A 23455-nucleotide genomic window follows, 5' to 3' on the forward strand; every position below is an offset into this window, starting at 1 on the left:
TGGTTTATGGATCCAAGACGTATCCGCACCTGCTGCTCCACTATTTCTATCTATACCACCGCTGGAATAGGTATTGAGCTTTCAAATTGTCTTTGTATGACGAAGAACACACAGAACATCATTCTCCCTCTCTTATCTGGAAAATATCTGACTCCAGCTGTAAAACAACGTCAGCCACGACACCTGGCGGGGATTATTGTGCTAGGGTTGCCGGAATACTGGTTCTTTGCACAAGTTTCCTCATTGCGACAATTAAACTACTAAGTATATATTTGGGAATATTTTTGACGAACAACAAATAGTGTATACAAAAGTATGTGCAAAGGCATGAAACAGGTGGAATTAGGATATTTATTTTTTGAAGTATAGATCCGACCTGTCAATAAAACAAATCAAAAGTTCGGGTAGATTTTCTGGAAGCACAGAGCACAGCAAATGCCACCAAGACCCATACATCGCAAAGTAGGGCTGCCAAAAAAGAAAATGTAGTTGAAAATATAGCAGACGGGTTGCTTCAAAAATCCAGCAACAAACATAGTTTAGTTATATGCAAGATACAAAAATGGGGATTGGATAGAGAAAGGGATGGGGTGTTTTAAGGCAGAGAAAACCAAGACTGACTATGAATCTCAATGGCCAATAGATTTCTTTTTGATTGAAAATCACCCTAAAAGACCAGAAATATAGCAAAATGTAACATAAACCGTAGAGCTGGGTAAATTCTGACAAAACAAGAAGGGGCTAAGGACGCTGACTTCTGAAATGTTTCACACCAACTTTAGTCATTTCAGTGGAGGAGTCATTCTAAACATTCATGGACAGACAGACGGATGTTCCTACTCTTTTGTTCTCTTTATTGTCTTTAAGCCACGTGATACGGCCCTTACGGAGATAATTTCTTGAACTGAGAATATAACTCAATCTGACTTTTTATCAATAATGTAGCTGTAGGAGCAGTGATAAGTAATGTTTGATATAATAAAACCTGTAAGAAGATCCCTTGGAAGCATAGAATGCAACCAAGCAAAATAATAGCAGTACTGGTTTGACTGAGTCTTTTCTCTGGTGGTGATAGAAAGTGCCAAACCTCTTATGGCTCCTAGCACCGGTTAAAGCGGGATTCTGTTACATAGATATTGAATGACTCCATGATCCCAAAGGATCCTAATGACAAGTTCATTAAACACAGCAGAACGAGAGAATGTCATTTCTTTCAAGGGAACTTTCGAATTTATTTAGTCACGCATAACAGTCATCAATGACATATGTATTTAGATAAGCAGTCCGTAAGCGTCTCTTTTGTAACACATTGTGTTTCAAGTGAATTTTGTAAGTAATTTTATAAAACCCATTTTTTTCCAACCGATATCACTAACAAAAACTAAAGAACGTGAAAAAAGCATAATGACGTCTAAAAACATTGGACATACGTAAACTGAACCAAAAAGCTACCCCGCCATTTGCTATTTTGCAAATAGTGTAATAAGTACTGGAAGTACATTTTGTAAATCAAGGGGACAGTTAGATCGATCTATCAATATTAACATATTAAAATTTCAAGAATATTAAATAACGCATTTTTTTTCATTTTCCTACCAAAGCCCGTTTTTAAATAGTCACAAAAATGCACATGAAAGAATGAATATACATATATACAATTAATAGAAATAAGGAAGAGTAGATTTTGATTTAAAGTTTGATTAATACTAGCAATTGTTTAAATTTCACACACATATTAAATGCTTTTTACGATATGGCATGGTAGCGCCATTATTTTGTTTTTGTTGTCATTTTCTTTCCGCATCAGCTTTTTTTTTTTTTTTGCTAGTTTGTAAATTCTTGATGTTAGTGTATTTTTGTGACTTTTTAAAGATGGGTTGAAGTTGTAAAATGAGCGAGTTTATACGTTTACATAATTTGATTTATTTAAAACTGTGAAGCCTTATAAACAGCATATTATTCTAAGCGTAGACTTAATTTCAAAATTGTATATTCAGTAATTTTTAAATAACAGTTTATACATACGGTTGTGTTATTTTATCATTTATATCCTACAATGCTTTATAGATAAAATGATGGCGTACTCCAGCTTTATAAAGTCCGTTTTTTCTGTGTCTTTGAAATGACTGTGCTCAGAAGCTGTTTAATTCTAAGGTTGATATTATTCTGTGATAAATAATTGTATGCATGTATTTTTGTAGGCCTACATTGAATGGAAAGAAATGAATATTAAATGTCAAAAATTGACACAATACACAGTAAATGACAAATTCAATGAATGCAACTATTTTCATACAGCACGCTTAGTTTTCCAAATGTTATTCTTATATCAAATATTTTCATAGTTCTATAGGCTGAGAACACCGCCTCGGTAGCCTAGTGGTAGAACGCCCGCTTCGAGTGCGGGAGGTTGTGGGTTCCGAACCGTTCGGTCTCTGGCCACGTCATACCAAAGACGTAAATTTGGTATTAGTAACTTCCTCGCTTGGCGTTTCAGTATAATCTGACTGGATGGGATTTCATGTCTCGTCTGGAAGGCATGATATCTTAATAATGAGACACACTATAAAGTTGGGCATTGTGCCCATTGCTACAAACAGACACCGTCGTTTATATGACTGAAAAAATGTTGAAAAAGACGTTAAACACGAACACACACGCACGCACGCACACAAACACACACACAGAGGCCGAGAACAAAGCTCATTATGTTATATGAAAATCCTTGCTGCTAATTTATTAATTACTTAATAATATTTCAAGTATTAAAATGTCATTAAAATATGTTTATTAGATATGGTTGACTCAGTACACATCCCTGACAAAGATAGTTAAAGATATGTACGAGTAAGCGCAAACTTAAGGTCGTCCAGTGGGAATTCTTTGACTTGAGCCTAATACCTTGTATAAAAACAGTCTGGATACTATGTAAGCACAACTTCGTTCCAAAGTCGTGTTCAACAGTATTTATTTATTAAGTTGTCTATATTTTTACTTTGATTGTGTAACTTTAATATAAACTTATTGATAATGTCAAATCTATACACTCGTCCGCCCACTTAACTCAATGGGGAGAGCACAGATCTACGTATCGCGGGATAGGGAATTCGATTCTCGTATGATGTCCGTGACGATTTTGTCTGAAACCATTTGTCCTTCACCTCTGATTCATGTGGGAAAGTTGGCAGTTACTGGCGGTGAACAAGTTTGTACTGGTACAGAATCCAGGAACACTGGTTAGGTTCACTGCTCGCCGTTACATGACTGAACTACTGTTGAAAAACCGCGTTAAAACCTACTTCGGATAATGTAGTAAAAGGGTATTTCTGTGTAATCCTTTCTGGAGAAAAGTAGTAATAACATGAACATAATGCATCAGGAAAACCAAAAACAAAAGTCCAACACGAAAAGCTAAATTCAAAGAACGCAGACAACCTTCCACCACAGAGTCAGGTAGATTGTTTGTTGGTGGCGCCAACTATGACATGTTTTGCCAAATCAGACGAGAGAACGTTGGGACATTATAGTTTATATTGTATTCACCTTTGAAACTTTTAACAATAACAAATTGATATAATTTATTTTTATTGCTTCATTCTATTCTAGAACAAAAAATAAATAAAAATCGAGAGAAAATGTTCTCATCTATTTAAAGGACAGTAATATTTTTCAATATTTCTTTAGTCCTTATCCAACGGGTTTCCGAGCTTCACACTTCCTGCAAGGTCCATCGCCGTGTGCATGCCGGAAGTGTACGCACTATGTACAAAACCGTGATTCGTCTGGTTTATATGCTCCCCAGCGAAATAAAGATTCCCCTCTGGCATCCCAAGATAGTCCATATCTTCAGTTCTAAATGCAGGAGTCCAGTAACTGTACGACCCCATTGTGAGAGGATTAGACAGCCAATCCGATTTGACAAAGGATTCTGGTTCCGTAATATTAGCTTCTGGATACATTGACCTAAGGACAACCAATGCTCGTTCAATAATCTCACCGTCTGTCAAACCTTCTGTTGCTTCTGCTTCGAAACCAGTTAGTGCCAGCTGCAGAATATTACATCCTGGATATATTGTGTTCATGTTATACCAAATGCTTTGCTCACCATGTCTCTCCGAGGCATAGACTATAGTAGAGGTGTTATCCCAAAAGGCAGTTGAAAATTTGAAATACATGAGTGAGTACTTTCCGAAGCCAAACTTGTCAATAGCCATCATTTTCTTTTCCGACAGGGTTGGCTTAAAGGTGACTAGTCTAGATTGCAGGACACCAAGACTGAATGTGACAATAACATCATCTGCTTCATAAACTAACCCGTCATCAGTGTATACTTTTACCGTGGAATGTTCGTCATGCCAGTTTTCTATACTTGTCACCGTTTTGTTAAATAGTATGCGTTGACCATCTCGGAAGCTTCTTCTGATTTCCTCTATAATAAAAGAATAACCTCTTGGGTCACTCGCGATCATCCAGTCATCACTGTCATGCTCTTCAAACACACGCAGATGATTCAAATATTTACCAGAAACCGAAGGCGTTTCTCTTGCACTTTCAAGATCAAGTTCGTAAACTTCTACAGCTTCAGCCACATGGTCTTCAGGATTCCAACCAAACTTGCGCAATAACGCTTCGGAAGTGATATCCGGTTTACGATTTTTGTGCATTTTACGAGCAAACTTTTTCACATTTTTCAATACCTTTGTCAGATAATACCAGTCTTTGTCCGCTTTTTCTGTTACATCATTTCCGAATTTATCTCGGACAACCCAGGTATCGAAATCCTCAGTCATTGCTAATCCATATTGTTTGGCCAACGCAGCCATAGGATTAGAGCCAAGACCATAAATCCATTGCGCACCTAGTTCCACTGTGTATCCAGATATGTTTACAGATTTAACACGTCCACCAATCCTGTCAGATCCTTCCAAAATCAGAATGTTTGAGCAACCACTTTCTCCTAATGTCTTGGCCGCCGAAATACCTGCCATTCCCGCACCCAATATAAGCACCTTTTTATCTGAAACTAAAACGATACAAATACGAAATGAGTTTATGGGATACAATATTGTAAGAGTTCTTCTTTGAAAATAGTTTGGTAATCCACAATTTCCGGCACATGTATCGCTTAAATAGATCATCACTAAAATATACCAGTAACAAGAGCTGTCACTCATGGTGACAAATGTCCCCACAGCGCCCTGACCTTTGACCAGGTGACCTTGACCTTTTACCTGGTGACCCCAAAGTCAGTAGGGGTCGTGTACTCAATAAGTACTATCAGCATGTGAAGTTTGAAGGTCCTGGGTGCAGTGGTTCACGAGTAAAGTGCCTACATGCAAAAAGTTAACGTTGTGACAAAGGAACGAACAAACTAACGAACGGACGGACAGTTGAAAACTAATATGCCTCCCTTCGGGGGCATTAAAAGTTTTTTATTAAATATCTGGTATCTACAACAGATCATACTGGATGAAATTACTTGTAAACTGAGAGATAATGGGACATATATAATAATATATATTATGACAACAATAAATTATGACAAAATTTTCCAGAATCTACCTTTGCAACGTCCGTCTACTGGCATGTAGCAGTAGGTGCAAGCACACATGTTCTTCTCGCATTTCATGTGCTTACCGCAGTCATCATGAGAGGTGCAAATTGACCCAGCATTTAAACCTGAACGAGATTTGTTTTTCATAGTAAGATACACAATACACAAAAAGACACCAAAATTTCAGGCTTAATGACAAATTTCTTCCTTTTCCTTGACTAAAGTCTTACGTAACCTGATATTACATCTCTGGAAACCTATCTCTGAGTTTATGCAGCTGACGAAGAGAAATGTTTGTCCAAGATCCGGTTTGTATGTTCAGCCCTGTACTCGTATTAAACATATACTCTTGGAACATTAGAGCGCGATCATATCAGTTATTTGATGGATATCCTGGTAAGGTTAAATATTACTGTTCCTCGCTTTGTTGCAGTTGTGTTTTTTTTTTCAACCAAAATATGAAAAATGTAAACAGAGGAGTAAAGATTACTTATTATTTTGTTAATCCATCTGCGGTGACTCGCAACACTGACGGCATTTGTCTGTTCATCATTACATCTTTTTGAAAAAGATATAAACCCTAGAAGTGTCCAGTACTGACTTTGGTAGGAAACAATTGGTGTACCTGGCATCAACTTGGATCAAAGGAACAAATGACGTTTAACATGTAAGCTTTTTGGTTATCATGAATGTATTGAACAGCAAGACTGTAGTATTGCATGACATATATATAACGGTAAAATGACAACATTATGGCTGGTAGAAAACTTAAATTTAAAACCAGTTTAAGTTAACTTAACTAAGTGAATGGCACATAATTGCGAATTCAGATTTAAAATGTTAAGTCAAAACTTAAAATAACTAGACTTAAATCATGTCATTTTTGAGTAATTAAATTCAATGACGTCATTTACCGTAAAGAAACAATATCTGATTAGATTAGAAAATTTGAATTTTAATGATGTTGAACAAATTTCTCGAAAACAAAACTGCAAGATATAACAGATATATTATTACAACGTTATAATCGACACAAAGGCTGTCTTTAACTGAAACTTAGAAGAACCTTATTTCATATCACAGTGTACATACACCTGCATATAATAAACATCATTCAACATGATATTTAAACAATATTGGGGGAACATGTTATTCTGTCACGTGTCCTCAGTTTCATTATGGACATCAAGTTTAATCAATAGTACATTGAACCAGTAAAACATACTTACTGAACATACACTACCACTTGAGGACCGTTTTGAAAAGCAAAAGTGCACACCACGTGTGAAGTCATTCCCACATTTGTTGTCTGGTAGAACGTTTACTCTAATCAACTGGTCCTCTCCTTAAAAAGAAAAACGGATGTGCAGGCTGGTCTTGGTTTGCACAAGTCGCAAAGACAGAATCACATGCCTCCAGCAGGCTAAAGGTTAAGCCGCATATTGTATTTAAATATTTTTGCTATTGACATAACTGTTTGCCATATCTCGACGTCCCATCTTTTAACGGCGTTGGAAGGCCCCAGGTGCTCTTAAGGATATCATTTAACGCAGGAGTGGGAACATTGGTAGGAACCCAGACATTTTTATGCTAGTCAGATGCCTTCTTCACATGAACGAAGTCTATAGCAAAGGTGAAGTTCTGAACTCACAGCTGCATGGAGCAAGTGATTCAAAGTCACCGACCGTAACCACCCGGCCACAAATGCATGTTTGGTGAGTAAATAATTGCCCTCCTCTCATGAACTTGTACAATATTACCCTTTTTAACGTTCTTGGCTATTCAGACAAAATGATGTGCTTTTTTAAGTTGCATTTCACGGACTGGATACTGTTTTATTTATTTTTCTGTATGCATTGAAATGTTCTTGATTTGAAGTACACAAACAGAAAAAACAACATATACCATGCTGTTACCATATTAGAAATTCTTAGACTTTCCGATGCTCCATTTATCACCAATCATTATCATTGTAATATGTTTACCTTTGTTACTAAAGCCGGTGACGTAATTGTCCATGCTATTTCGTCTTGCTTTTATTATCTGATTTTCACTGGCAATCCTAGGAATCCTGGCAATATCAGACTGACTTACCATCACTTTGGTAGACAATCTTCCCGTTATGACGTCATCACCTTGAGGACTCTAAAATAAATAATCTTTGCAAAGTAAACTAATGACAGTTTTACTTACAGAACTCTGCAAATAAACAATTTGCAAGATAAGATTAACCAAATATTCATTATGATTACATCCGTCATGTAATGGCGGCATCACCTTCAAGTCGTTAAAATATCACTGTAATATAAGGCTTAGGCGCAATCTATAATGCTTACAACCGTCCCACAATGGCGTCTTCCCCTTCAGGATTCTAACATTCTGACCACTTTCCCGTAAAACATCATCACATTCAGGACTCAAAATATATGGTAATTTTGTAATATAAGACTTATCAACAATACATTAAGCTGACAATATTCTTATAATGACGTCATCTTCTTCAGGACACTAAATTAGTCACTGCGACGTCATCACCGCTAATACGCATACTCTAAAATGAATGATATATGTAATATAAGAATATCAACAATCTATTTTGTAATGACATTCCCGTAATGTCGCCATCACTGCCAGTAGCCTGAAATAAACAGTAATCTTTGTAACATAAGACTAGCCAAGAATCCATTATGCTGCATGATAACTTTCCCGCATAGACGTCAACACCGTCAAATTTCTAAGAAAGTAATCTTTACAAGACTAATCAACAATGCGATATGCTGATAATATTCCCGTTAATGACTCCATCGCCTTCAGGACTCTAAAATAAATCACAGCCAACTTATATATTATGCTGACAACCTTCCAATAGGTCTCTCAACTAAACAATATTATTTTACCCGGCTTCATGACCATCGACTTTATTGGCAATCTTCCTGTAACGACGTAATTATTATAGTACATTAGGTTCACCTACCATCAATTGTGTTGACGACTTTCCCGTTATAACGTTACCACCTTCAAGGCTCTTAGCAACATACATGCATCTTGTTATATTTTCTTTAAAAATGTACACCTTTTGCCTTGTATGATTTGATTCTGTCGGACAAGTCACAAATAATAAAAAAGAAATACAGAACTTAACCTTGATCAGTTCATTGACAATGAACAATACTTGGAATATCAAACGAAGAAATTAAATAATTAATACTCACGATGAAAAATCAAACTGAACAAACCTGTAGAATGTAGGAAATGGAACGAACTTCGTCCTGTCCCACAATTACTGCGTAGTCTTCCAATTTCCTGTTTAAAGTGAAAGTTTCTTTTTATTGCTTTGCATGAATGTCTTCCATTCATGAAATTTTAAGAATGATACAACAGTGAAGTGATATGCATCGCAAGTGTCGATATTAATGTTCATACAAAACTTCGTATTTTTATTTTACAAAATAATGGATGTATTTTATGCAACAACAGACGAAGCTTGACTTACGCAATTTCGGTTATTCAAACTGATTCAGAATGTTGCCTTGCCAACAGCCTTCTCATAAAAGTTGGTGAGTTGGCAATAAAAAGTTCGACAGGTTTTAACAGATGTTCCTTAAAACCAACATTGATAAGTATATAACATGTGCACGTTAAAAACGTCCTGGCACTTTTCTACAAGTTGAAATTCACATATTTTTCAACAATATTCAAACTTGGATATAAGGCACATTGAAACAGATCCCATATTTAGACAGCTACTTTGTCATTGTTCAAATGTCAAACAGGTTTTAGCCTTGCCACAGCGCCAAACTGAAAATTGACCATTGGCGAGGTAGGTTTCTGCGATTGGAACCTGTTTGAAATTTAACCATTAGCAAGATAGCTGGCTGCAAATGGGACCTGTTTGAAATTTAACCATTAGCAAGATAGCTTTCTGAGACTGTGACCTACCTGCTTGAAATTTGTCCATTAGCATGCTAGCTTTCTGCAAATGGGACCTGTTTAAAAATTAAACATTGGCAAACTTTCTGGGACTTTAACCTTTTTGAACCTTGACCATTTTGAGAATAGGACCTGTCTAAAAGTCTGACCAGTGGCAAAGTAGCAAAGTACCTTTCTAAGACTGGAGCCATTTTGAAATTTAAGCTGTGGCAAGGCTAGAGAGAGAGACAGAGGGTGGAGGGCAGGAATTAAATTTAGGAATCAAATTTCAGTATACCCTAGACACTAGATTTAGGGTCTGGGCGTTTCCAGTAGTAGCATGAGCGCTTAGTTATACATGTACTTACTTCTCGTTAATGCAGTCTCTAAGTGTAAGGAAAAACTTATTGTTCAGAAGGGTACCCGCACAAACAACGTCCTTTTTCCACATTATCTTGACTGTCCATGCTTTATCATTGGGTTCCCTCCCGAAGGACAAATGTACAACAGTCACTGCAATGTTATCAAATGATTTCTCATAATGCGGTGGTAATCATGTCCAAATTAAAACAACTACTGCCAAATCATCAATATTTGTGGTGCCTTTGGCCTGAGGGGTGTTGCACATTTAATAACTTCTCTTGAACATACTCAATCAAACTTTACACTCATTCACACCCCCCACCACCCTCACACCACCACCCAAAAAGTTCGATTGTCTGACTAGTATTTGCCCAAGGCGAAAATTAATATTCCGAGAGATTGATTGTTGTGTAGGAAAAATGTTACCAATTCATTAATTTCAAAGAATTAAAGCGTTCTGCTTTCAGTTTTCTACTAGTTTTTTATTAGAAATAAGCATGAGATTATTTAAGACTGGTGTGTGATTAGTTATCTCAACTTGATTGAAGGTGCATCCAGGTATACAATACAATATCATATTTAAAAGCAGATTCTTTAAAATCAGATATCTTTAAGATGTTCGCTATTAGAGTAAGCAGGCGAGGTAAGCAGGCGAGGTACCATATTTGTGAGGTAGACCAATATGTGAAATCTGTAGGCCTTTGATTAACAGAAATACGCTTTCGCGAGTTAGAAATAGTCTGAAAATAAATAGCTCTTTAAATGTTATTATTTTGCAGTAGAGAAGTTTATTATATAAAAATCAGCTTTTTCTTCGATCAGATTAGCTATTGCTAAAATCCTTCCGCCATAGACTGTAAATGATGCCCGCCTGAGGCAAAAGGTAAACAAATATGTGTTGGTATGTGTTGGTAACGAAAATAATGCATCTAGTAAATTCATTTTACAATATATTTATAGAGTGCTAACACCGACAGGAAGTGTGTATACAGCTTTGAAAATATTAAGATCACAAGGGCGTATTTTGTAGGAGAGATCGTGCTTGTATACAAATCTGTTGTATTTTCTATTTTTAGAACTGGTAAGACAGAGATCGGGTGGGCAGAGGCCGAAAAAAATAGCTCTTTATATATTTTTCTAACGGCCTAAACATTCTTAAAACACAAATTATATCAACAATTTTTGATCAATGGAAAGGTTTTAAAACAAGCAATTTATTAATTACTTTTAATTATTATTTCGAAATAAAATGGATTAATTATGAACGCTTAACTTACAGACTTTTTTTCTAAATGTTTTAAACATCAATACGCCGCTATTAAAATTATTTGTCATTTTAAACGGTTATTCATTTTTAAAAGATATTTAAATACGAAAATATGAAAATTGTAAGTATTTCAAATTTTTGAATTTTTAAAATCCATAAATAAGCGAAAAAGTTACTAAAAATTAAAAATTCCGATCCCATACAAAAACGATGTAAAACATTTGTTTTGCCCACCACCAGATAGACAGATATTCGTGACGTCACGGTGACCTCTCCTATACTTTTGTATTTAGACGTGAGAGAATGTCTCCAACTCGAATGGATGACTATGACACGTCGCGGAAATAGTTCATGTCATTTGCTCAATTTTATGCCGGAGTCCATTATTACGTTCAAATATAAATTTGTATCTCTAAAGTACAGCTGCAAATCGGTCGGATCATTTAGAATCTAAATAATATACACAACAAACTAAAAGGCTATCATAAAGACAACAAATTAAATCATATATCTTAAAGTAACATTCTTTTGAAAATTCTGAAATTAAATATTCCAGTTAAGAACGATTGAAAAGAAACTTACCTAGAATTAAACACAAAATTGATGAAAACATATCTAACTTTGCTGGAGAAACAAGTGGCTGTGCTAGTTGGTCAGAGAAATGAACGGATGTGCTAGTAACAGAAATATGTACAATTAAGAGTGAATGTTAGATAAGAAATTACAATATCCAAGTTCGTAATTTAAGACCTTACGGCTATGAGATTTTAATTACTTTTCAATTCCTGTGACTTTCTTAAATGTTTTAACTATTTTTTTTTTCAGTTGTTTACTGAAATACGATGGCTTGTATTTGAAATTACAGACGTATGGAATTGGCCACAACATAACCACAGAAATTTGCGGCGATACCAATTCGGCAAATTACATTACTGTCAATATTGTCTTCTTCTGACTGAATATCACATCATATTCAATGGCTTGTTATATTATATTAAAGTTCCTCTTCAATATTTGATGGACAAAAACCTTTCAATTTTTTAACATAACATCATACCATATTTAATATAAGTATCAGTAAATAGTCATATGTACATCTTGTTGCTTTCTCCCTTTTGGGAGCCTCCCTTTCTTTTATAATTTCACACTTCTCAGAGACAAATCTATTTTTTGTGTCTGTCGAAAGTTTTGTTCTTGATAACAGAAAATCAGTGAAGACTATCAGGATAGACTAAATTGTAGTGCAGTGAGCATTTATTATTAGAGTTTTTTATTCTAAGATCGGATTTTGTTTTCTAAGAAAGTATGGCTTGAAGCAGCTCCAATCAAAAGAAAAAAAATACAAAAAAAAAAGACTTAGAATATCAAACACACAATATATTATAGGATGAAGGGCTAAATAAGTAGCACCATCTATGCAATCATTGAATAATATCATTTAGTTCTATGGATTTTAATGGTGTGGACGCTTTTTTATCGTTACTATTGTGGAAAGTAATGAGTTATACTCTTTTTACATTCTTATATGTTTCTTTCCGCTAGAATGACGTCACGTTAGCGTGCGATGACGTTATGTTTTTGTTGTGATCAAGAAAGTGCGCTACTATATTTCATCAACTGTTTTAGATTAAGAGCGTATTAGAATCGAAATAATTAATAGTAAGATCGTTTTTAAAAACTATTCATACATACGGACGGTTCTACGTCGTACAAATAATTCCACTTGGGCTGCGCCCTCGTGAAATTATTGCGCTCGACGTATAACCGCCCATCGTGCATAAATAGTGTTAAAACACTCTTTTGCTATAAACTATTTCTTAAATATTATGTAGCTGTAAGAGAACTGATATGAAGAGATTGATATAAAACATGAATGCTGAATACAAATTCTTAGACATTTGTTTTATATACTTATCTACGTCCTCAAATGTTCTCTTGAACAGAAGGTTGTCTCATTTCTTACATGAGAGCTTGAAAAGTTTGTTTGAATCAAATTTCATAAACAATTAAAAAATATTCATTTTGCCAAGACATGTACCTAACATTAACTTAAGAGAATGAAAAAAAAATGACAGCTCGCTGTTTTATTCTATTTATATTGTTTTGTGAAAAATTAGAAACTTACAATGATTTGAACAAGTTACAGCTATAGCTTAAATTAAGATGTCATCTAAAAACATTGGACATGTTCAGGTACAGCTTTAGGAATGTGATTGTCATTTGTGTTTTATTTCTCCAACGTCTTTGAAATAGTTTTATAAAACTCCCTGAACGTTTGAATTGTTAAATGTTTAAATTTATGTATACAGTTATTACAAATACTTATGATTTGGATCACATCTGGTACATTTTGGTTAATATTTTAATAGACTTTTCGAGGAAAGCGCCAATAGCATTTCATTGAAACCAAATTTCTTCTTATCTGTTTAATTAAATGGGTGGTAAAGTTTTGATGATAAGATCTGTGGTAAGTATAATTGTTTTTATAATTAAATGTATATTGTTGTACAGGTAAGGTAAATTGAAATAATTATATAATTATTTTAATGGGTGAAATTATTTTCTAATAGAAAACTAATTTCTCAAAATGATTTAGTATTATATAAAATATTTTCTTAATTCTATAAGCAGGAACCAAAAACCATTATGCTTAATGAAAATTCTAAATCATAATAATTACTTCAGTCTTTTTAATTATCATAAAGTTGTTTTAGACAAAAGCATCATTATAAAGTTTTGATTAAATATGTGCGACTTGGTACACAACCCTATCAAAGATAGATGATGATGTAACCCTATGAAAGATAGTTAACGATATAACCCTATCAAAGATAGTTAACGATATGTATTAGTAAGCGCAAAATTAAGGTCGCCCAATGGGAATGTTTTGACTTGAGTCTAACACCTCGTATAACACCAAGAGTCTGGATACAATGTAAGCACAGCCGTGTCCCACTATACTTCCTTATTTAGTTATCTATTATGTTTTACTTTGTTTATAAATTTTTTGTATTATATATTAATGAAGCTTATAAATCCCTAAATATTCCCTACATGCACTATTATGGGGTACAGTTTCTTAGCGTGACATTCCAGCTGGATATTTATCCTTGTTTTTCGCACAAAATAAAGATCTAACCCTATTTCCGATAAAAGGGAATCTCTGGAAGGTCTTTCCTAGAAAAAGTAGGAATAACATGTTCTAAATGCATCACGAAAAAATAAGGACAGAGGCTCAACACGGAATGCCAAATTCAAAGAACTCAGACAACCTTCCGCCACTGAGTCAGGTAGATTGTTTGTTGGTGGCGCCAGCTATGACATGTTTTGCGAAATCAGACTCAGAAGCAAAGAAATGCAACCAAGCAAAATACTAGCAGACTCGGTTTGATTGAGTCGGTTCATGAGAGGTTCTATTACAGCAAAATGTGTGTGCTACAAGTCTAAATGCAGGAGTCCAGTAACTGTACGACCCCATTGTGAGAGGATTAGACAGCCAATCCGACTGAACGAAGGATTAAGGTTCCGTAATATTAGCTTCTGGATACATTGACCTAAGGACGACCATTGCTCGTTCAATAATCCCATCGTCTGTCAAACCATCTGGGGTGTGTGTTTCAAACCCAGTCAGTGCCAGCTGCAGAATACTGCATCCTGGATATATTGTGTTTATGTTATATCAAATGCTTTGCTCTCAATGTCCCTTCAGACTACAGCAGAGGTGTTATCCCAAAAGGCAGTTGAAATATTTGTTCTCTTTCCGGTGATAGCTTTCTCAATAGTTTTCACCCTCTGAAATTCTGTTGGTTTAAAGGTTCATTCTATCGGAAAAATAGTGGGGCTAAATAATTTAGACTGGCGGGTTTGTTACTGAACAAAAGTTATAAAAGGTATATACCAATGGATTCGTCTTGGAACGAAGTATACGACCAGATAATCAAACTACGACTACGACTCTTTCATAAGTCGTACGATGACGAATTTGATGACAAAATTGGTCATGTTTTTTTTTTAAAATCAAGGGCTACTTCAAAATACATGCGGAGTCCATTTAAAATGTATTAATAGACAGACAAGATATGTATCTAGTTCCTGCCACCCTTTAAATTAGCCAAATATTTTTAAAAGGCTGACGATTTACGATTGAAAATATACTTTAGAATGGTTCAAACGATTGTTTTCATCGTGCTTTGTTGACATGACGGACTACTTTTTAGTTACTATAAATATTAATATAGCACGGGGAAATCGTGCCGATTCCCGTCAAATATAATAAAGGATAGTTCTTCACGCCGTTTACCTAAAGGGGGAGTTCTTTATCCCGATTATCATTCTCGGCAGTTTTATAGATCCAATAATAACACTATTCTAATAGCACAGTCAAAAAGTATTTTCAAAATATTGTAGAATCTACAACCTGAAATGAAATCTAAATTATCTGCTACATCTTCTTTTTTCAAACGGTCTATTTAATATGATAAAAACATTATCGTTCAAATCTTAGTAAAAAAATCTAACGTTCATTACGTCTTTTGAATAATTTTGACTAACAGGCTCGTCATTGTAATCAGGGTCGGATATAGGATTTGGTGTTAGAGGGGGTGTAAAATAATTTAAGTTCAAAGTAAAGAGCGCGGTCCGGGGCATGCTCCTCCGGAAAACTATGAAAACAATGGACCCATCTGGTGCATTCTGGGGTACTTTATTTGTTATTGACAAAGAACTGGTTTTGTGACAAAATCAACACAAATAACATGCGTAGCAAGCGAGAAAAAAATGCATTTTTTCACCCAGAACAAAAGATAAATTATCAATGCAAGTGTAGCGAGCGAGAAAAAAATGCGTCTCTTATTTTCTTTAGTCAGCATAAAAGACAAATTACGTAGGCGAGCATAGCGAGCGAGAAAAAAATGTATATTTTGCAAATATTTTACTCAGAACAAAAAACAAATGACCTATGCTCCCGCGATTTTAGTGGGGGCGCCCCGGTGCGCCCCTATCCGCTCGTGGTAATCCTTCAGTCTACGCAGAAATGATTCCTTTACAAAATCCATATCGCGGCCATTTGAACCATTCAAACCTGATGGAACTCTATTGCATGAAATAAATGCTAATATGCCCAAAAACGGCCGTCGTTTTGGAGTTTAAGTATGCCTGCATCTTAAGCCTGACAACAGATAAACTTCATGATCTCAGCATGAACTCTGCTGGCGTCGTTGATAAGCTTAAATGTTATAAAACGTTGCTAGATCCTTCGTCCGACATCGACCTTAAAGGCATTAATCATATCAATGGCAGGTCTTGACCTAGCCTGGGAATCCAGTCTGACAATTTCTAACTTTTTTTCTACCTGCAAATTGACAGTATCAGAAACTCGATGAATGCCAATTAACACTTATTAGCGCAAATTAAGTGGATCTTAAATGAAGGTAAGATTTCTTCTGACAAAGCACAATTATTATGAACTGCTTCCCAGGCAAGTTCGGATCTAGAAATGCCTTTATTTGGTGCAGCGAGGCAACACTTTAGAAAGTCACTAGCGAGACGCATAGCTTCCAGCGTGAGTAGGAGTCAGGGTGTTCTTCCCTTGCAAAAGTTTGAAATATAGGTATTTAATGGTGGCCTCTGACAGATTTTTCTGAATTTTTACAAAATATTATTACCAAATTTGGGCGCAACCTTGATGGAGTATAGGACACTCGGTGGCTAAAACCTATGCATTACCTTGGACGACTTTTCAAGGCCTTCGGGTTTATCTCAGATGTTTTTTTTTAAAAACATATCCGGATAAGTCTGTGGAACCAATATCATTTATCGTTCAAGCTCTTCCTCTACATAATGTACATGTTCATCGAGTGCTTTAATAAACAAGTACTGTCAAGAATTCACATTTACAAAAAATACTAACAACTGAAACTGAAAGTACTTTTTGTGTGAATGCCTAGTTGTGTTCCTCTTTGTGAACTTGTAATACTTTGCATTTTTGTATAAGACTGATGATAGACAAACGGATGAATGATTTCTTTTCACACAAGTTCCAAGATTAACTTTTTTATATTAAATAATTAAGTAGAACATATTCACAACAAAATGTGTCAGTATACTGCATCTTCTGTAAATGACTGAGCAATTAACGGTAAAAAGGATGAAATGGACATCAAGTAAAGTAGTTAAAAATGACTGTTTTATTGTGCAGTTTAACAAATTCATGCCTGTTCACACAAATAAAAGTATCAATATTCAATACACAATTATGCATAGAAAGTTGTGTTACAAAAGGAAGCAAACTGTTCCCCTTATCGGTACAGTTTGACAAAGGCGGTTGCAAAGCGAACTAGAACGGTGTCGACAAAAAATCGTTTCATTTAATAATTTAGTATAACGACGGCTCAATAATGTTATTCAGTAAAAAAGTCAGGGCAACATGTACACTTATATTCACTTCATGCTGTTGATGTATACCAAGTTTCAATTCAGTTGGATGGATTTGTAGGACTTAATTAGTTCGAGGTCAAACAGAGCAACGACTCCAGAAAAAAAGGAATTTGTAACAGATTTAGCAACATCTCCCGCCTAAGGACATTTTCATTATACATACTGTATGCATCTTAGCATGAACAAAATATAACAAGAGTGCCAGGATGTTAGATATATGCCCGTCAGGTAGATGTTACAATAAATCATTTTCTGTACAAAACTGTAAAGTTTGGTATACAGTAAGCAAAAAAAAAAAAAAAAAACAACCAAAAAAAAAAAACAATGACATATTCTAACACCCAGGATAAAAAGTTCCAAGAATAATCATTTTATAGTAGCTACAAAGGAAAGTAAGTTTTGCTTTTTTAACTCCACAAAAAACTCCTTACCAGGAAGAGGTACCTTAAATACACCTAAAATTTAAAAGTAACACAGGAAAATTGTCTTGATTTTTCCCTATTGTAAAAGGTTACCATACATATATTATTTATAGTGACAACAAAGAGAAGTTAATTTTAAAAAATCTAATTCCACACGAAAGTCCTTACCAGTTAGCCAAAAGGTCAAAATACATCTAAAATTGGATGTAACATGCGTCTTCTACTACAGAAAAGTGGTCCAAATTTTTCCCTAAGGCTAATTACAAGTAAGTTACAATAATAGCTATTTATAGTAACAGAAAAGGAAGATAATTCTAAATTAGGGGCCAGGTTCTAGTGCATGACACTCCATCTCATGATGGTGTACTTTTTTGCCATTTTACATCAAATGCATGAAGAAGAAATGCTCCGGACAAAGTCATTTTTGTACCTGAATTTTGACCTCCAAGTGTGACCTTGACCTTAGAGCTAAGGGTCTTGGTCTTGCGCATGTCAAGTCGTTTCATTATGGTGAACATGTATGCCAAGTTATCTAAAATCCCTTCTTGGATCGCAGACTTATGGACCGGACACGGAAAAAGACTCTGTTAACCTTTGACCTCTAAGTGACCTTGACCTTAGAGCAAAGGTATCTTGGTCTTGCGCAGGACACGTTGTCTCTTTATGGTGAACATTTATGCAAAGTTATTTCAAAATCCCTATATGGATGGCAGAGTTATGGACTAGACAAGAAACAGACTCTTTTTAAACCTTTGACCACTAAGTGTAAACTTGACCTTGGAGCTAGGGGTCTGGGTCTAGCAAATTTACATTGAAACATTGCAAGTATGAAAGACTTACACTTTTTCTACAAGACAATATGATTCAGTTTCAGTTTATTGGCAATCAGCAATACATTTGCCTTTGGCCATTTACAAATATAAAAACTTATGGCAATGACAATCATACACGAGAAAGTGAACATATATACATATAATAAAATTGCAACTTTTAAGTAGAACTATTCTCAGAGAATTAAAAAAACAATACTGTGGCTATAGATGATTTATCAAAATGCACGTTTCTAAACTTCCATATTCATAATGTCATTAAGTTGAGAGGCTTCAAAATATTTTGTAAATTAATATAACGCAAAATTTTATGCATGACAAATATTTCTTTTTCCATAATTCTTGATATTTCTTTTCTGATTCCTCTAATTTGTGTCTGGAAGTAAGATTACACATCTTGTATTATCCGTGTAGCCATGTCACAATTATTATGTAGAATAATGTAGAATTATGCTCTCAAAATTGAAAAACCAAAACCAAAAACAATATGATTGCACTGGACACATGCTTTCCAGAAGAGTACACCTTTCTTAACTTCCATATGCATAATGCATTAGCAATTGTGAGATTTCAATGTATTTTGCACCATACTATTCTAGTCCCTGATTCTGGAAATATGATAGTACATTCTGTTTGATCCATCAAATAGTTCAATTTTTGTTGACCAATGCTTTGAACACTTGTGGCCCAACAGATGATCATGAAACGAGAAAATTTAGTATAAATCTTACATGTTTTGTATGTTCATAAAACCCCCAAACTTTAGAATGTAAAATCTTAGAATTATAACATTATTAGTCTGGCAGACATTATGAAGAAAATGTCATTAAGAAGTGGCAAAACAGTACCCTACACATGTAATAAAGACTAAAACCTAGCTATGAATTCTAACAGATTATATATATATATGTGTCTCTTTGTCTTCATGCATCTTCATTTTCAACTAATACTATTCACATGATCAATTCATGTCCATAATGTATACTAAAATTCTTTTGAATTGTTTGAAACTGTGAGTAGGCCAACACAATGTACAAGTGTACAAATATGATATTTTAAAGGCAATAACTCAAAAAGTAACCTGAAATATGTTCATGACTACTCCATGTTGATGATTTCAAATCAACTTCTTTTTTTTTTATTGTGGCACACTGTGAAAACTGTAGGAGGAGAAGAAAGTTTCAGTTTCAGTTTTATTTTATTATTCCATAAAGCTATTAGCCCATCATGGCATAACAAGCATACATACAGATATGACGAACAGTGAAAACATATATATAATTACATACACTTCAATGTGGAGAAGGTCTGACAAATATTTTTGCAACCTTTTCATTTAACATAAATGATTTAGATTATGTTAATACAATATTTCTTTTAATGTATCAACTACACTTGTACATAAAATACTAATATAGTAGACACATTCATTCTGATAAAATTTAAGGAATTATACATCTATAAATTCTGCATTTCTTAGTGAAAAATGAGTTATGCAGTTGCATAACATTTATATTGTCAAACGATAAACACATTAATATACGTATGGACACACAAAAACCATTAACTGTGGCTAAGCGACCGGTCTTTCCGAAGCGAAATGTAAGAGAAGCTATTTATTTTAACATCAATACACTATATCCACAAATTTACCAATCTTACAAAAACATACATGCAAGACAGATAACATGGATAAATTTATTCGAAACACATAAAGTAAAGATAATGAAATAGCCTCAGAATGACTGACTTAAAGATAGTTATTTTCTTTTATACAAACACGTGATTGTAGTGAAATCTTATTCATGTCTAAAATTTTTATTCACGTGTACCATATAACATGTCGTTTCTTCTTTGAAATGCTTTATAGACATAAATTCCTAGTTTTCTTATATATATGGTATTCTCTAGCGTTAACAACTCAATAAATTTGAACGTATTTGGATGTTTCCAATACCTTTTATGTATGTATTTTTTCTTAAATCAGAGTACATTGAACATTCAAGTATGAAATGATATTCATCTTCTAGCTTATTACATATTACACATTTTCTATTATTCATTAAATATAAAAGAGGGCATAACACCCCTAATTTAGATTTTAGGCTAAAATAGATAAAGGCCATTACATTTATGGTAAAAGTGTATTACAAGTTTTAAGGGTATTGGATACAAAGTGGGGGAGGAGCTGAGTACATGAAGGACAAAAGAAACTGTAATATTTAATTCAAAATTCTAAAAGGACCATAATTTTAGGAAAAGGTCATCAGATGTAAAATTTACTACACTACGTGTATTGACCATGAAGTATACCATGATTCATTTGAATATGATGGAATCTGCAGAAAGAGTTTTAATGCACAATGTATGAAGGAAGCTGTGAAAGGATAATTTGAAAAAAAATGACATAATCACTGAAGAAACAAATAATTAAATACGGTAGTCCGGACAATATGTGCATGTCCACTTCATGCTAATGTTGTATACCAAGTTTCATTTGAACTGATAATCTATCAATCACTTCATATTAAAAACACTTTAGAAGTATATAATTTTTAAATCAATTTTTACAGTTTGTAAAAAAAGTGCTGAATGCCACATCTATTTTCAAAACACTTTTTAAACACCTATCTGTATACAATGGTGTGTAAATATGGCAGTCTTTTTCTTGGCAATTATAGCATTCATTGTCCCATTATTTCTTTGGTTCATCTTATATCTTCATCTGAAATATGTACAGTATAAAAAAAAACTATAAGGAAACATATGGGTGGTTTTCAAAATAATGAAGCAAAAGTGTGACATAGGGGTTGAAAATTCAAACCTATTTCTTATGGTGGTCACCTATTTTTTATGATACCAAATACTTCAAATTTCAAGGAAATAACTTTGGGAAAGAGTTGAGGAATACCAATCGAATAATATGTCAGCCTTTAATTCAAAAGTTCAGTGAATTTCCAGTAAGATGGGTGATAAATGTTGCAGTGTTAATATGACAAGGAAATATGTATAACAGTTTTTTTTTTCAACATATATGATAAGAAATAGGTGTATGTGTATGGTTTGAAACTTATTTAATCAAATGTTTGTGGACATTGGTTTTTAAATCGCCCTTTTTGCACAAATCTGACATGAAAATAAAATTTTACTAAGAAAAGTTGTTGCTGAATGAAAATTAATTAACATATTATTATAAAACCTATTTTGTTCTCTCATATTTTGCAGGTTAAAAAAATACATGCCAAATTTCAAGAATGTCAAGTGATTTTAATTGCTAAAATTGTTAACTCAAAATTTTGTTATTTCACAGATGCACATGGGGACACATACTGATAATCAAAGTAATACATTTATTCATTAATTATTGGTTTTCTGTTCAGAAAAAAGACTAATGGTGATCATCAAAGCCTATGAACATTTTGTTTATTCCACAAACTAACTACAAAAATGAAACTTTCACAACAAAAACATGAAAATTCAAAAGCATGTAATGCTTTAAATGAAAATAAGTGACTTTAAACATAACTAACACATTGAAATCATTTGGTTTACATGCACTGCTTATTCAGAGTAGAAAAAATGACAAAATGCCATGCATGGTAAAATGAAATAGTGAAAATCATGTATAGTTTATAATGTTACTAAGAAGATGCACAGGGGACAAATTGCAGAAAAAATATACTCATAGAATATGTTCATAGTAGTAAAATTCTTTCCACTACACAATATTTACTAGTGAACATTTAATACATATTTAGGTAAACTTAGAGCTTGAGACGCAATAAAATTGATGTTTCTACTTTTAAACCTGAAAACTGGTAACTTGGGAGAAAATACAAACAATGAAATTTAAATTGTCCCGGGTTTCTTATATAATGTTTAATTATCAAGTAATGCCTAAATTTAGCAGTAATGCTATGATAATTGATGAATGTCAAAAAAGGGTGAACAAGGGACATCACTTTTGGCTTAAAGTTTGTGGAAGTTTAGTAGTCTTTAACATGTGAATTTGAAAGCTGCTTTTGTATCCAATAAAACTCCCTTTCAATGGAAATAAAGTAAAAAAAAATATTTTATTTAAAAAATAAAAGAAATCTGACACTTAATAAATGAACAGGTGAAATTGTTGGGTATATAGACATAATTATATATATATTATTAAGATTCTGAGAAAGTTAATTTATAAAACAAAAAAAAAAGATCATAAGGTGTTTTCATAGCTGAAAAGATAAAGATCTTAGAAAAAACATTAGGACTTAAGAAAAGTAATGGGGTTATGAAATTGTAGTGTTCGACATTTAAATTTAGTATTTTTTCACTATTTCTTTGTGAAGAGGGTTTCATCACAAGACACTTACTAATGGTAGGAATAAGATGTAGTTAATGAAAAAAAAAAAAAGAATTTACTTTAAATGTGCAGAGTTTAGTTTACATAAAAAGTCAAAGCTGCCACAATAAAGCTTGGTTTGAAAAAGGTAAAACACAGTTGAAAACAATCCTTCATGCAAAATGTCACACTTTTTTGGGTAAACATGGGACAAAATTAGCTATATAATTTAATATAACTTTAAAACTGCTTGAGCCATTCAGCTGAAATTGCACACATTTCTTGACTACATTGATATTGATATAATTTGCCCCAAAACACATTCTAAAACTGAACTGATTTAAAGTA

This window comes from Mercenaria mercenaria, chromosome 13, assembly GCF_021730395.1.
Source record: "Mercenaria mercenaria strain notata chromosome 13, MADL_Memer_1, whole genome shotgun sequence".
NCBI lineage: Eukaryota > Metazoa > Mollusca > Bivalvia > Venerida > Veneridae > Mercenaria > Mercenaria mercenaria.